The sequence below is a fragment of the Hemiscyllium ocellatum genome, chromosome 36 (genome assembly GCF_020745735.1).
Source record: "Hemiscyllium ocellatum isolate sHemOce1 chromosome 36, sHemOce1.pat.X.cur, whole genome shotgun sequence".
NCBI classification, from domain to species: Eukaryota; Metazoa; Chordata; class Chondrichthyes; order Orectolobiformes; family Hemiscylliidae; genus Hemiscyllium; species Hemiscyllium ocellatum.
In genome coordinates this window covers 44,772,927-44,789,463 of record NC_083436.1, presented here as the reverse complement: position 1 = coordinate 44,789,463, position 16,537 = coordinate 44,772,927, and the positions used below count along the sequence as shown (strand labels likewise).

General features: G+C 46.8%; 1 pseudogene; it reads right to left on the bottom strand.

The window, feature by feature from the left end:
* Nucleotides 1-4,688: 4,688 nt before the first annotated feature.
* LOC132833406 (RNA-binding protein with multiple splicing 2-like) lies at nt 4,689-5,208 on the bottom strand (annotated as a pseudogene).
* Between the last annotated feature and the right edge of the window lie 11,329 nt (nt 5,209-16,537).

Here is a 16,537-nt window from a genome sequence, read left to right as displayed (position 1 = left end):
TTACTTACAGAATGTCTCTCATGAAGTATCTCATTCTGAACACTCAAGCTACACAATCAGGGCCAACATGGGACTGAGATTCCAACTTATCCATGCATTCGGTATTTCTTTCAGAATTTTCACCCAAATCGTTTGCTCTGAGTGGAATCGTGCCTCCCCAGACCTTGCTGTGACAATAAGTCCTTAACAAACAGCAGATACATGGGAACACCATCACCAAGTGAAGCTGATCATGAGAATATTGCCCCGTTGAGAAGGTGGGGGTGAGCTGCCTACTTGACCCGCCCCAGTCCATGTGCTGTAGGTAGACCCACAATGCCCTTAGGGGGGGAATTCCAGGATTCTGATCCAGTGACACTGATGGAACGGCGATATATTTCCAAGTCAGGATGGTGAGTGGCTGGGAGGGGAACTTGCAGAGGGTACTGTTACCTATGTATCTTGTCCTTCTAGCTGGAATTGGTCATGGGTTTGGAAGATGCTGTCTGAGGAGCCTTGGTGAATGGGAGCTGTATAGAGGGATGAGGACAGTAACCTGCTTGTGGAATATATTGTTCATGCATTACCTTTCTACAATGTGTGTAATTCACACTGGTTATAAAGCTGCTGCTTTCTGTTTATTTCATTAAACAATGGTGGATCAGTGAGTCAGTGACAAGAGCAGGGCTTGGTTTCACTCTTGTCAATGTTTTTTAGACCTAATTTGAATTTGTATAAAACTCTCCGTCTACAGACAAGGTGACAGAGGTTCCCGGGGCTGCTCTGTGAAGATTCAAAACATCCGGGCAGCTGATGTCCTTCAGATCCTGTGACTGAATGCTGATGCTGTTGAGGCATCAGTGCGTATAAACTGATAGTTGTTGTGGTTCTGTTCGCCGAGCTGGAAGTTTTTGCTGCAAACGTTTTGTTCCCTGGCTAGGGAACATCATCAGTGCTATTGGAGCCTCCTGTGAAGCCACAGGAGGCTCCAATAGCACTGATGATGTTCCCTAGCCAGGGAACGAAACGTTTGCAGCAAAAACTTCCAGCTCGGCGAACAGAACCACAACAACGGACACCCGAGCTACAAATCTTCAACCAGACTTTAAACTGATAGTTTGTAAAAACCACTAAAACTGTCGTTGATTTGGAGCTGTGATGAGTTTAAGGATTAAATATCCACACTGTAAATGTTAAACACCTTTCGAGAGTCAGTGTGTTGTCACTTTGTCCATTTCATCTGGGGGCCCAGAACTTGACCTGAGATCTCATAATCTATACCAACTCTCTCTGAAGTTAAATATCAGCTGTGCTACAGACACACTCCTCTTGATAGATTGTATGTGGCTAGTTTAAGAGTTCTCTTCTGAGATTGAATAGTTAAAGGTGCTTTCGGGCTAGCTAACTCAGTGGGACAGGATAGCCAGGACAAGTGTCACAGGGGTCTTGGAATCTGTCCCTCTATCTTGTTAAATATTGGGATCATGATGTAAAGCCTTTATTTCAATGTCAGAGAGAAAGAGAGAGGTACATCTCAATCTTCCTTCATTACCTATCACCTTTGCATTATCCTTCAGACTGAAATTTAATCTCTTGTTAATTCCTGTGGATAATGTGTAGGTTCAGATTTTGGCGGCGTGTGGCACCTTATACTAACCTATAGCTGCACAACTTGGGTTTGACAATATTTTGCCAAGAAGTGTGCTGAGGGAGTTGGTAACATCCTGTTCACAACAATAACTCTATCAGGTGGGACTAGATTGGGTTGGGATATCTGGTTAGCATGGACAAGTCGGACCGAAGGGTCTGTTTTCATGCTGTACATCTCTATGACTCTATAATAGGAGCAGAATGCAGGGGCTGCCTGCCTTCCTTAATCAATAAGATATGCACATCAGAGCAAAGCAGGGAACGCCAGGGAATGAATTAATCGCATTACAATCAAATCTGAAAGACGAAGAGAAATAGAGAGAGAGGGAAAGTCAGAAAGGAGAAGTGAGAAACAAAAAAATTATCATGTTAAAACTTTACATTTCCTAAAACAATTCACAAACAAAAGGATAAAACTGCTTTATTTAAATATGTTTACTGTCTGGGAAAATAAGGTCACCCGCACCCACCAACCCCACCGCTCCGGGGCTGAACACTTCAACTCCCCCTCCCACTCTGCCAAGGACATGCAGGTCCTGGGCCTCCTCCATCGCCGCTCCCTCACCACCCAACACCTGGAGGAAGAACGCCTTATATTCCGCCTTGGGACCGTGCAACCACACGGGATTAATGTGGATTTCAACAGGTTCCTCATTTCCCCACCCCCAACATTATCCCAGTCCCAAGCCTCCAATTCAGCACCACCCTCCAGACCTGTCCATCTCTCCCCCATCTGACCTGTCACCTTCTCCCTCACCTTCATCCCCTATCACTTTCTCAGCTACAGCCCCCACCCCCTCCCATTTATCTCTCAGTCAGCCCACAAGCCTCATTCCTGATGAAGGGCTTATCCAGAAACGTCGATTCTCCTGCTCCTTGGATGCTGCCTGACCTGCTGTGCTTTTCCAGCACCACACTCTCGACTCTGATCTCCAGCATCTGCAGTCCTCACTTCCTCCTCGTTATGAATAGAAAGGAATTGGAGTTTCAAAGAAGGAGAGGTTGACCTTATTGAAAGCATAAGATCACAAGGAGAAGTGGCTGAGAAACTACTGAGCACTGTCTCTACCTGTGAGAGAGAGCAGGCCCAGGGATTGGGGGGGGGGGGGGGAGGGGAACAGCTTAGAAACAAGGGAATTTGTCCCTGTTCTAGACAGAGACAATGAGAGCCATTGTACTGTCACCTTTTCTTTGTGAAACTCTCATCCACGGGAGTGGGGGAGTGCTGGAGGCAGGTTATTGAATATTTTTAAGGTGGTGGATCGATTCTTGACTAATAAGGGTGTTGGTTGGGGAGAGGAGTGGGTTAAGCCAAGAAAGTGGGGCTGAGCCGACAAGCTATGATCATATCAAGTGGCACAACAGGTCATAAATTTATAGAGACCCACAGCACTCCCAAAGACAGGCTCTTCAGCCCAAACTGATCCATGCCGACCAAAATGTACACCCGATCTAACCCCATTTCCCTGCACTTGGCCCATACCCTTCTAAACTTTTCCTACCCATGTATTTGTCCAAATGCCTTTTAAATGTTGCTAATGTACCCACCTCAGCCACTTCCACCGGCAGCTCATTCCATATGCGTACTGCCCTCTGTGTCTGACAGACCAAATGGCGTATTCCTCACGTGTACTTGTCTCAGCCTTGGGAAGGTCCTTATGCTGATAATTACGAGGCCTAACTTCCTGCAGCAAGTGTTGAAAACTCCTGGGCTATCCTCATGAGGCTAGCTCCACTGAGACAACTCACCCAGCGACCTGTCGTAACTCTGGGCTATCCCTCATGAGGCTAGCTCCACTGAGACAACTCACCCAGCGACCTGTCGTAACTCTGGGCTATCCCTCATGAGGCTAGCTCCACAGAGACAACTCACCCAGCGACCTGTCGTAACGTGCGACTCAAAGGGAGCCTCTCATTTATCACAGGTTACTGGAATAATTCACATACTAATTATAATTAGCATCATTAAACTCCGCAGTATTTATTCCGTACTTCTGTTTCCTACAACACAGCTGTGACTGCACTTCAAATAAAATCTTTGCTGTCTGATTGTCATGAAGCACTTTAGGGGAATCTGGTGGTCATGAAAGGCGCTATATAAAGGTAAGCCTTTCTTTTAGCAACTTCTTTCCGTGGAGGTTTGGTTTAATTTAGGTGTTTCCAAGTAAGAATTATTTATTGGCGATGGTGTGTTGGTCGTGGTTCAGAGGACAGTGCATCTTGTCTGGGAGTCACATCAGACTGGGTTCAAGACACCTCCCCCAATTAGGTTGCCTTCTTGATATTCTTTCAGGCTTGACACAACTGCAATACGCCAACTTCTGTGAACAGCCGCGGTTTATTGCAGCAAGCACAAGTTTTTGGAGGATTACTTAACACTCTTTGTGATGCTTGCAGAGCGGGTCAAGTGAGGCTCCCTGAACAAGGGAACCATTCTCCCTTTATACAGGGTTTTACATCACAGTCAGTCACGCACACAAGATACAACTCCCTGCCACTCCCTTATAGTCACATGCCATCCAGAACCAACGTAAGGTGATTAGATTATTTCCAAAACAACGTGTGATTAGATTGTCACATCCCGCCTGCAAGACAGAAAAACATCTCCCACCCCCCACCATCACCCCGGGACACCCAGTCTTTTACATGTCAGCAGAACAAATTAACCCTTTAGCATCTCATTCCCCCCTTTTATCATTCCATGATAACCAACTAAATGGAGCTGAAAAAGGTAACACCAGCTTCTTCATGAGAATCTGACAGCCAGCATCTGAGCGAGTTATTGACACACCCAATACAATGATTATTACAACAAGAATTACTAACCCATGCAGTTGATAGGATCCCCAGGATCCTCCCACATGGAAAAAAAGTGTTCAGCAGTGAAGTTCTTAAACCGTGGTCTTTGGTGACCACTCCATCCCCACCAAGTCGAGTGGAAACAAACCACTTATCAAAACTCTCCTTCAGTAAAGCCCAACCTGAAAACAAAATCCAGTCTGTCCTTTTGCATCACTCCATGGAGAAATCGGAATCCTTGGATAAGGGCAGTTAAATACTTAACAAAATTGATGAGACTTCCATCCTTGTGGAGATGCTTCAGATGGAGATACCAACACATCTGAGCATGCAGTGTGGCAGCAGCAGCAGGGTGGGTGAACACAGTATGTGGCAATGCAGGGCTCAGTGCTGTTCCTGCAAGGTCATAGGGGTTCTGTGTAATGAAGTGTGCTCCCAAGGCAAGCTGCACACTTGTGGGGTTAGGTGGAACGGTCAGTTTGCTTTAGCCATCTTTGGATTCGCCTTTGCAAATTCCAACCGGAGAGGCTGAGGATTTTCAGGATCAAATCAAATGCCGCTTAATGTATTCTTTGCTGCTTCTGCTCCCGCTCTGCTGTGAAATGTACCAAAGGTGACTGGTTGCTTTGGTGTTAGCTTGGTCAGTGAGCCTTCATGTCCCTTAAATGGTCGAAAAAGAAGCTAAAGTTCACGTGGTTTAATGTCTGTAGGAAGGTCACTGGCAAAAAGCATGTGGCCCTCCTCTTCACCATTGTTAGCTTCATCACTTTTCACGCTCATGTCTGGGGAGCTGACTGAATCCGTTGTGTCCCCTGACTCCGGACAGGTGGTACTGGTGCTGGGAGAACAGGCAGGGTCGCCAGAATGGCTGCGATACATTCCAGGGTCAGTTGACTATCGGAAGCACTGAGCAGGGTTCCTAGAAATGAGGCTTGGTGCTGAGTAGGCAATGGGTAACACTTCCAGGAGGCTGGGTAAGTGGAATGGGACTCAGATCAGGTTGGGGAGGGCTGGGCGGTGGTCCAAAGGTGTGCTTTACCTGCGAATGGAGAAGCATTAAGAGACAATGTTAGCTGCTGAAGGTATCTTCGCATTTCCTCTCCCATGATACTTAAGTCTATGTGGGTGGGTGGGTCTGCGTCAGCATCCAAGGAGTCCTGCTGGGTCAGCCATAAATAATTTCGGCTGCTGCCAGTCTAGTGGTTCGAATGTGGGTGATCCTCATGTGATACAGGGGTAAAGGTAAGACCTTCACCCAGTTCAGGCCTGTTTCAGGCATCAGGCATCAGGCATCAGGCATCAGGCATCAGGCATGCGGTTGGTTTTTAGGAATCCCATTTGCCCTTTCTGCTCTCTCTGCTGCCTGAGGGTGGGCAGCACAATGGAAGCTGCTGGATATCCTGCACCTCACATACCTCGTCGATGATTCCCCCGACAAACTGAGGGCCAGTGCCTGAACTAAGGTGCTGAGGTACTCCAAACCTCGGTGAGATCTCTGTGAGGAGTAATTTCACCACCGCTGAGGTTTTATTATTAGTGGTCGGAAAGGCTTCAATCTATCTGCTAAATACATCAATAATAACAAGAGAATACTTATAGCAATGTACACACAGCAATTCAATGAAATCAAGGTGAATACACTCAAATGGACCACCTAGCAAAGGTGTTCTCCCTGTCACACACCGCACCCCTCGACCAGCTTTATTTTGATGACATGTTAAACATAATCGGACACACCTTTGGACTTCCTCAGTGAGTTGGGGGTGCCACCAGGTACGTGACATGGTATTACTCATTCCCTCCTTGCCAGGGTGGGTGTCAGTATGAAGACACTCAACGAGCATTGGTATCAAAGCATCAGGTAAAGACACCTGGCAAACTGGAGTGAACCACAGGCCTTTTGACGCAGAGTGAAACTAGCCATGCGTCTTCCATATTTGTTTTTCTGGGTCAGGGTTACCCCCCTGTAAACGCTGCGCTGTGACAATGTCTGACATGCCCATTGTTTTTGCAGCAGGTGACCGAATGAGTGCCTGTTGGTTGCCAGAGGACACAATGGAATTGCAAGCGGTTGCCCCATCTCTGGCAGCTCGATCAGCTCTGGCATTGCCATTGCTGATGTCTGCATTGTCCATTCCATGGGCAGCACATTTGATTATGGCCAATTGCTTGGGTTGGACGATGGCTTTGAGGAGATTTTGGGTGTATCATGAGTTCTGAATAGGGGTCCCCGAGGAGGTCAGAAACCCGCGTTGTGACCGTAGCTGGTCATCGGTGTCATCATTTTGAAACATTATTGGCACAGCAGACATGGCAGGAGGTGCCTCTATTTTATTCCCACTCGATTGTCTGGCTTGACTTTTCAACCCTGATTCCCTATTTTGCTTCTCCTTGCTCAGTTTTTCCTGTTTTTCTGTACTCATTTCATAATCCTCACACTGACTCTACAGCATCTCCCAAGAGCTAGAATTTCCCTCACGATCACACACTCTAATCCCTCTCTGACAGCCATTATTCTCCCAGCTGGCCTCTTTAGATGGTTTGCTATTTCCTCAGCGATATTTGTCCACACGGATATTAAAGATTTCCATTTAGATCCGATATCACGTTTCCAAATTGCCTCTTCTGCTTTTAAACAATTATTCATGTTCCAAGTTCCTCCCATCAGCCAAACTTCATTTCCCAATCCTGACAGGTGCCTGAAACGTTCTGCATTTTAGGGGTCATCCCGGCATACCCGATGCAAAGGGGTTCCGATACCCAACTTATCCAACGTCTCTCCCATTTTTAAAGTCTCGACTTTCTAACTTATCTCTAGACACCACTTTAGTGTCCTCAGTCTCCACACCCACTTCAGAGTCTTGATCTTCATGTGGGGCATTTCCCCTCTTAGCAACCGGTCTAAGGCATGGTGATTGAGACAGACACAGTAGTTATCCTTTATCTTTATGTACTATGTTCCGGGGCCTCAAAACCTGCTATTCTAGGACAAACCTCCAAATTCCAGGGGGACCCCCCTTTCTGGTAGCTTATAGTTACGAGGGGTCTAACCTCCACATTCCAGAGGGACTCGAACCTCCCTGGGATGAACTCATTGGTGTACAAGTGCTTAAGTTATCTCAGAGGTTCTGTCTCTACAGTGTCCTAGGGGATGAGGGGTCAACTGAGTGATAGGTTAGTTGGAGAGATCAAGGTAAATCTTACCCACTGGGCCCATCTGTCTCACGTTACTGTCATGCAGGTGATCACTTACTCAATCCGCCTAGAAGCTCCATGTATGTTGGAATCCCATCACATCGCCAAATGTTAGGTTCCCTCCTTGAGATTCTTACACGCATGATGCAACTGCAATACGCCAACTTCTATGAACAGCCACGGTTTAATGCAGCAAGTACAAGCTTTTGCAGGATCACTTAACACTCTTTGTGGTGCTTGCAGAGCGGGTCAAGCGAGGCTCCCTGAACAAGGGAACCATCCTCCCTTTCTACAGGGTTTTACATCACAGTCAATCATGCATGCAAGATGGGAGGGGGGTTTTCACACAGAGTAGGCTACGGGATGGGGATAGCACAAAGGACAGCTCCCAGCCACTCCCCCACAGTCACAAGCCACCCAGAAACAATGTAAAGTGATTCGATTATTTCCAGAAACAATGTGTGATTAAGTTATTCCTTAAAACAATGGGTGATTAGATTGTCACATCCTGCCTGTCCAACCTGGGACATCCCATTTCTTACATGTCAGCAAAACAAATTAACTCAATAACATCTCACCCCAACCCTAGTAGGGCTGGTGTTCAAAAGTTATTGAGAGAAAGGTCTGGGGGGGTGTGGTGGTAGTGTCCTTAGCCCTGAACTAGGGGACTGCGGTATTCCAGACATGTGTAACAACAGGTTGGCCCAGAAAATATCTCATTAAATCAAGCTGGCGCTCCTTTCCTGGGGAAAATGTTTCCCAAATATTTTGATTAATATTGTATATGCTGAAAGACCCCGTGCTCTGGGACTCTGTCCTGTCTTGGCTCATCCACTGTTGTAGCCCTCACTCAGGAGCCAAAACTTTCTTAGTCTTGTCAACGGTATAGTCCTAGCTCTCTCAGGCTCTGGGATCATGGTCAATACGGTAATCAAGGGCTTTCACAAATGGACTCACATATGGTGGAGTCTGTGACATACACACACGTACACACACACACACTCACTCACACACACTCACAGACTCACTCACACAGACACACACACGCTCACACACACACACAGACACACTCACACACACACAGACACACTCACACAGACACACACACACACTCACAGACTCACTTACACAGACACACACACACACTCACACACAGACACACACACACACACACTCACAGACACTCACACACACTCACACACACACACACACTCACACACACACTCACAGACTCACTCACACAGACACACACACACACACACTCACACACACACACAGACACACACACACACACTCACAGACTCACTCACACAGACACATACATATAGACGCACAGACTCACACATATACACAAACCCACACACACAGACTCACACACACACACACAGACACACACACACAGACTCACACACATATACACACACACACACACACACACTCACAGACTCACTCACACAGACACATACATACAGACACACACACAGACTCACACATATACACAAACCCACACACACAGACTCACTCACACACACACAGACACAGATACACACACACAGACTCACACACATATACACACACACACACACACTCTCACACACACACACAGACTCACACATACACACACACTCTCTCACACACATACACACAGACTCACACATATACACAAACACACACACTCTCACACACACACAGACACATACACACAGACTCACACACACAGACTCACTCACATAGACACATACACACACACAGACTCACACTCTCACACACACACACTCACACATATACACAAACACACACAGACTCACACACACAGACTCACTCACACAGACACATACACACAGACTCACACACACAGACTCACTCACACAGACACATACACACAGACTCACTCACACACACAGACTCACACACACTCTCTCACACACACAGACTCACTCGTGCACACACAGACACACACAGACTCACTCACATACTCACATAGACACACACACTCACTCACACAGACACACCACTCACACACAGACACACACACACACACTCACTCACACACTCACTCACACACACACACATAAACACACATTCACTCACACACACACACACACAGACACACACACACACTCACTCTCATGCACACAGACATACGCACACGCTCACTCTCACAGACACTCACACACAGACACATTCACTCACACACACACTCACTCACACACATAGACACACATTCACACACACACTCACTCTTACACACATAGACACACACACACACTCACTCTCACAGACACACACACACTCACTTACACACACACAGACACACACACACACACACACTACTCTCACAGACACTCACACACACACACACACACTCACACACACAGATACACCCACACAGACACACACACACACACTCTCACACACACAGACACACACATACAGACACAGATTCACTCACACACAGACACACATACACAGACATACACAGACATACACATTCTCACAGACACACAACTGGTGGGAGTGTTGTGGCTGGGGGATTACACACAGGGCAGGCCGCGGGAAGGGGGATATCATTTTGTGTTGTGATCCTGACCTGCTTCTCACATTCTACTGCAGCCCATGTTCTGCCTCTCACCTACTCCCACCCCCAACACCGCCCACAGCCCCCACCCCCAACATCGCCCACAGCCCCCACCCCCAACACCCCCCACAGCCCCCACCCCCAACACCCCCCACAGCCCCCACCCCCAACACCCCCCACAGTCCCCACCCTGGCTTCCAGCCAGGCACTCCTCCATTTTATACCTTCATCTCTCTTTGCTTCTCCACCTCACAAGTCAGGGAAATGCAGGGTTACAGCGTTAGGGCTGGGGACTGGGTCTGGATGGGAAAAGACCATAAGACCATAAGACATAGGAGTGGAAGTAAGGCCATTCGGCCCATTAGGTCCACTCCGCCATTCAATCATGGCTGATGGGCATTTCAACTCCACTTACCTGCATTCTCCCCGTAGCCCTTAATTCCTCGAGACAACAAGAATCTATCAATCTCTGCCTTGAAGACATTTAGCGTCCCGGCCTCCACTGCACTCTGCGGCAATGAATTCCACAGGCCCACCACTCTCTGGCTGAAGAAATGTCTCCGCATTTCTGTTCTGAATTGACCCCCTCTAATTCTCAGGCTGTGTCCACGGCTCCTAGTCTCTCGCCTAACGGAAACAATTTCCTAGCGTCCACCCTTTCCAAGCCATGTATTATCTTGTACGTTTCTATTAAGTCTCCCCTTAATCTTCTAAACTCCAATGAATACAATCCCAGGATCCTCAGCCGTTCCTCGTATGTTAGACCTGCCATTCCAGGGATCATCCGTGTGAATCTCTGCTGGACACGCTCCAGTGCCAGTATGTCCTTCCTGAGGTGTGGGGACCAAAACTGGACACAGTACTCCAAATGATGCTCTTCACAGGGTCAGTATGGACATGATGGGCCGAATTGTCTGTTTCCAAACTGTGGGGGATGCTAAATCTCCAATGTCAGACCCTGTGAGTCTGGGCCTTGTAAATTTCACAATTCAATCCGTTTCCCAGCCACTGGGACCTCAGTGATCTGTGGAGCCAACAGTCCGTCTGCTTTAAACAGTGGGAGGGGAAGGAACAGGCAAATAACAGAAATGAAATTAGAGACAAAACAGGCAGCAATAAAGAAATATAAAGAAGAAAGGAGAAATGGAAGAATAGACAATGTTCTGATTGTCACAGCTTTCTCTGACCATATGGTCACTGCCTTTGTCTGTTGGAAAGATGTTGTGAAACTTGAAAGGGTTCAGAAAAGATTTACAAGGATGTTGCCAGGGTTGGAGGATCTGAGCTACAGGGAGAGGCTGAACAGGCTGGGGCTGTTTTCCCTGGAGCGTCAGAGGCTGAGGGGTGACCTTATAGAGGTTTACAAAATTATGAGGGGCATGGATAGGGTAAATAGACAAAGTCTTTTCCCTGGGGTTGGGGAGTCCAGAACTAGAGGGCATAGGTTTAGGGTGAGAGGGGAAAGATATAAAAGAGACCTAAGGGACAACTTTTTCACTCAGAGGGTGGTACGTGTATGGAATGAGCTGCCAGAGGATGTGGTGGAGGCTGGTACAATTACAGCATTTAAAAGGCATCTGGATGGGTATATGAATAGGAAGGGTTTAGACGGATATGGGACATGGACTGGCAGGTGGGACAAGGTTACGTTGGGATATTCTGGTCAGCATGGATGAGTTGGACCAAAGGGTCTGTGTGCATGCTGAACATCTCTATGACTCTGTGACTCTGTGTGCTGAACATCTCTATGACTCTGTGACTCTGTGTGCTGTACATCTCTATGACTCTGTGACTCTGTGTGCTGTACATTTCTATGACTCTGTGACTCTGTGTGCTGTACATCTCTATGACTCTGTGACTCTATGTGCTGTACATCTCTATGACTCTATGACTCTATGTGCTGTACATCTCTATGACTCTGTGACTCTATGTGCTGTACATCTCTATGACTCTATGACTCTATGTGCTGTACATCTCTATGACTCTGTGACTCTGTGTGCTGTACATCTCTATGACTCTATGACTCTATGTGCTGTACATCTCTATGACTCTGTGACTCTGTGTGCTGTACATCTCTATGACTCTGTGACTCTGTGTGCTGTACATCTCTATGACTCTATGACTCTGTGTGCTGTACATCTCTATGACTCTGTGACTCTGTGTGCTGTACATCTCTATGACTCTATGACTCTATGTGCTGTACATCTCTATGACTCTGTGACTCTGTGTGCTGTACATCTCTATGACTCTGTGACAGCTTCAATGTTTTGAACCCCAAGCTCTGAGATATCCTCAGAATTTCTCTCCAGCTCTCCTCATCCTTAAACAATCTCCTTGTCCAAGCTTTCAATTACTTGCCCCAATATCACCACGAGTGACTCTATGTCAAATCAAGCTTTTTAATGCCTTATTGAAGCCTCTTCAGGTGTTTTATTGCATTAAAGGTGCTATAGAAATGAAAGTTATTGTTTTTGGTAAATGGCAATATCTGGGTGCATGTAACATGTCGATTTGAGGGTGAGTATGATTTGGAATTATTGCTTATTGGAAATGTGAAGGAAGCAATTATACTCAAAGGCCATGCAAGTAGATGGGGTGATAAAGAAGGCGTATGGGCACACTTTCCTTTATTGGTCAGGGAATTAAGTACAAGAGTCGGGATGTCATGTCGCAGCTTTACAATGCTTCAGTTAGGCCACCCTTATAGACTATTGCATTCAATTCTGGTCGTCACATGACAGGAAGGATGCAGAGGCTTTGGAGAAGTTACAGAAGAGGCTTACCAGAATGCTGCCTGGATGAGAAGGTATGAGCTATAAGGAGAGGCTAGAAAAACTCGGGTTGTTTTCTCTGGAGCAGCAGAGGCTGAGGGGAGGCTTGGTAGAAACCTATAATATGATGAGACATAGAGATAGGATTGATGGTCAGAATCTTTTTCCCAGAGTTGAAATGTATAAAACTAGGGACCGTGCATTTAAGCTGCAAATGTGTTGCTGGTCAAAGCACAGCAGGCCAGGCAGCATCTCAGGAATAGAGAATTCGACGTTTCGAGCATAAGCCCTTCATCAGGAATGAGAGAGAGTAGCCAAGCAGGCTAAGATAAAAGGTAGGGAGGAGGAACTTGGGGGAGGGGCGATGGAGGTGGGATAGGTGGAAGGAGGTCAAGGTGAGGGTGATAGGCCGGAGTGGGGTGGGGTGGGGTGGGGGCGGAGAGGTCAGGAAGAAGATTGCAAGTTAGGAGGGCGGTGCTGAGTTGAGGGAACCTCCCCCCACCTTGTCTCAGTTGGTTCCCTCAACTCAGCACCACCCTCCTAACCTGCAATCTTCTTCCTGACCTCTCCGCCCCCACCCCACCCCACCCCACTCCGGCCTATCACCCTCACCTTGACCTCCTTCCACCTATCCCACCTCCATCACCCCTCCCCCAAGTTCCTCCTACCTACCTTTTATCTTAGCCTGCTTGGCTACTCTCTCTCATTCCTGATGAAGGGCTTATGCTCGAAACGTCGAATTCTCTATTCCTGAGATGCTGCCTGGCCTGCTGTGCTTTAACCAGCAACACATTTTCAGCTGTGATCTCCAGCATCTGCAGACCTCATTTTTTACTGTGCATTTAAGGTGAGAGGGGCAAAGTTTAAAGGAGATGTGAGGGGCAAGTTTTTTACACAGAGATTGGTAGGAGTCTGGAACACACTGCTAGGGGGTGGTGATGGGTACAAATACGATAGGGATGTGTATGGGAGTTATGGATAAGCACATGAATATTCAAGGAATGGAGGGATATGGACCAAGGGCAGGCAGAAGGGATTAGTTTAATTTGGTGTCATGTTCAGTACAACATTGTGGGCCGAAGGGCCCATTCCTGTGTGGTACTGTTCTATGTTCTAGATATTCAAAAAATGTCACTTGTATTTCTCGGAGTTAAACACAGAAAAATCTGTTTCTTGTTCAAATTGCAGGATAACACACACAGACACAGATACAGACACACACACCCACTCACACACAAGCACACACACACATGCAAACAGATACACATACACACTCTCACATACAAACACACTCACACAATCACAGACATGCACACAAATACACACAGACACACCCTCATACACACACACGCACACACACACAGACACGCACACAAATACACACAGACACACACTCATACACACACACTCACACACACACAGACACGCACACAAATACACACAGACACACACTCATACACACACACTCTCTCACACACACACACAAGCACAGTTCACCATCACAACCAAGTAAAGGTCCTGAGGTTAAATGCACGTTTCAATCACACTACCACTGTGTCCATAAAGATCATTGTTAAATACCTTATAGATAACCCAGTAAAGGTCATTGCTAATAATTTACAGATACTTTCAAATCAATCTGTTCAGATTTTCAATTACCCATCTGTGGAGCAGGTGGGACTTGGACCCAAGCCTCCTGGCTCAGAGGTAGGGGCATTATCACATCAGTAAGTTACTAAAGAAATATAAGGCCGATGAAATAGATCAGCCCAATGCAATTAAAGCAGAAAACTCCCAACAACTAATGTATATGAAAGTGAGGATGGAACTGGAAAGCAGCAGGAAAATCAGCTCTAGACTGGCACCCAGTGGCCACAGGTTGCAATTGCTTTGTAGCCAAAAGATGAGAGAAATTGAATGGACAATGACATCAGTCAATCATGGTGAAGGGTCAGGGCCATTGAGGGGCAGTGATAGTGTCCCTCCCTCCAAACCAGGAAGCTGGGTTTCAAATTCCCTGCTTCACAGCTACGTAATAATATCCCTGAGCAGGCTGATTTTGAAATAGCTGCTCAACGTAAAGGACTATTAGGAAGCCAGGATAAGAAGTGACCAGACAGCAGGACTTTCCAAGTACACTTTAGTCACTATTCTAGACTGTTCAATCTTAGTCACAATAAGTGGTTCCACCATTTGTTCAAATCCACCCACATTTCTTCAGTATCTCCCTTGCTGATTCCGATATGCAGTGATCTGCCAGTTAGAAAGTTCCACCTGAACTGCAGGTGACAAATTAACCTTAAAACCAGCTCAGAATAACTGGAAAACTCCTGGTAAGCTTGGTCAGTTTTATCTTATTAAACCTATTTTACCAACTGGGGCAGTTTATGCCATCTAACAGAGCTAGGGTCATTTGTCTTTCGAGGTGAAGCAATGTAAAATGATCTGTTTCACGTTCTGTTTCTCAAACTGCGCGTGCCACTTTCTGCAGCTGTCCTTGACCGGTCTGTTTATGTTGGGTTTATGAGAATGGCCCTAGGATTGATGGATTTCACTTCCTGCAGATTGGGAACTCTGGGATTGTGCTCCTCAAAGACCTGATGGACAGAGTGTTAAACAGCCCCCCTCAGCTGCCTGCACCATTTAATAAGGTCATGGCTAATCAAACTATTCTACAACACAAGGTGTCTGCACTGACTAGATAGGGAGAAAGAGCTGTCACTTGTGAAAGGCTGGAAAATGAAGGGCAAAGTTTAAAATAATTCAGAAAATATATAAGGTATAACTTTTGCACAAAGTGAGAGTTTCTATTCATTTCTAGGATGTGAGCATCACTGGCTGGGTCAGTAACTATTCCCTGTCCCTAGTTGCCCCTCAGGCAGCACCTTCCAAACCCACGGCCACTTCCATCGAGAAGGACAAGGGCAGCAGATACCATCCGTCTGCGAATTCCCCTCCAAGCCCCTCACCATCCTGACTTGGAAATATGTCATTGTTCCTTTATTGGGTCAGAATCCTGGAATTTCCTCCCTAAGGGCATTGTGGGTCTGCCTACAGCACATGGACTGCAGCGGGTCAAGAAGACAATAGACAATAGGTGCAGGAGTAGGCCATTCAGCCCTTCGAGCCTGTACCGCCATTCAATATGATCATGGCTGATCATTCCTAATCAGTATCCGCTTCCTGCCTTATCCCCATAACCCTTGATTCCACTATCTTTGAGAGCTCTATCCAACTCTTTCTTAAATGAATCCAGAGACTGGGCCTCCACTGCCCTCTGAGGCAGAGCATTCCACACAGCCACCACTCTCAGGGTGAAGAAGTTTCTCCTCATCTCTGTCCTAAATGGCAGCTCACCCCCACCTTTTGAAGGGGGCAAGTCTCAGCCCTACCTTTAGTGCTGATGTGCTGTGCTCCCCCATCATTGAGGATGGGGATAATTATGGAGCCTCCTCCTCCATTGAGGTGTTTAATTGTTCACCCCCATTCAGGACTGGATGTGGCAGGACTGCAGAGCTTAGCTCTGTCTAACACTTGCTGCTTATTCTGTTTGGCACACTAACAG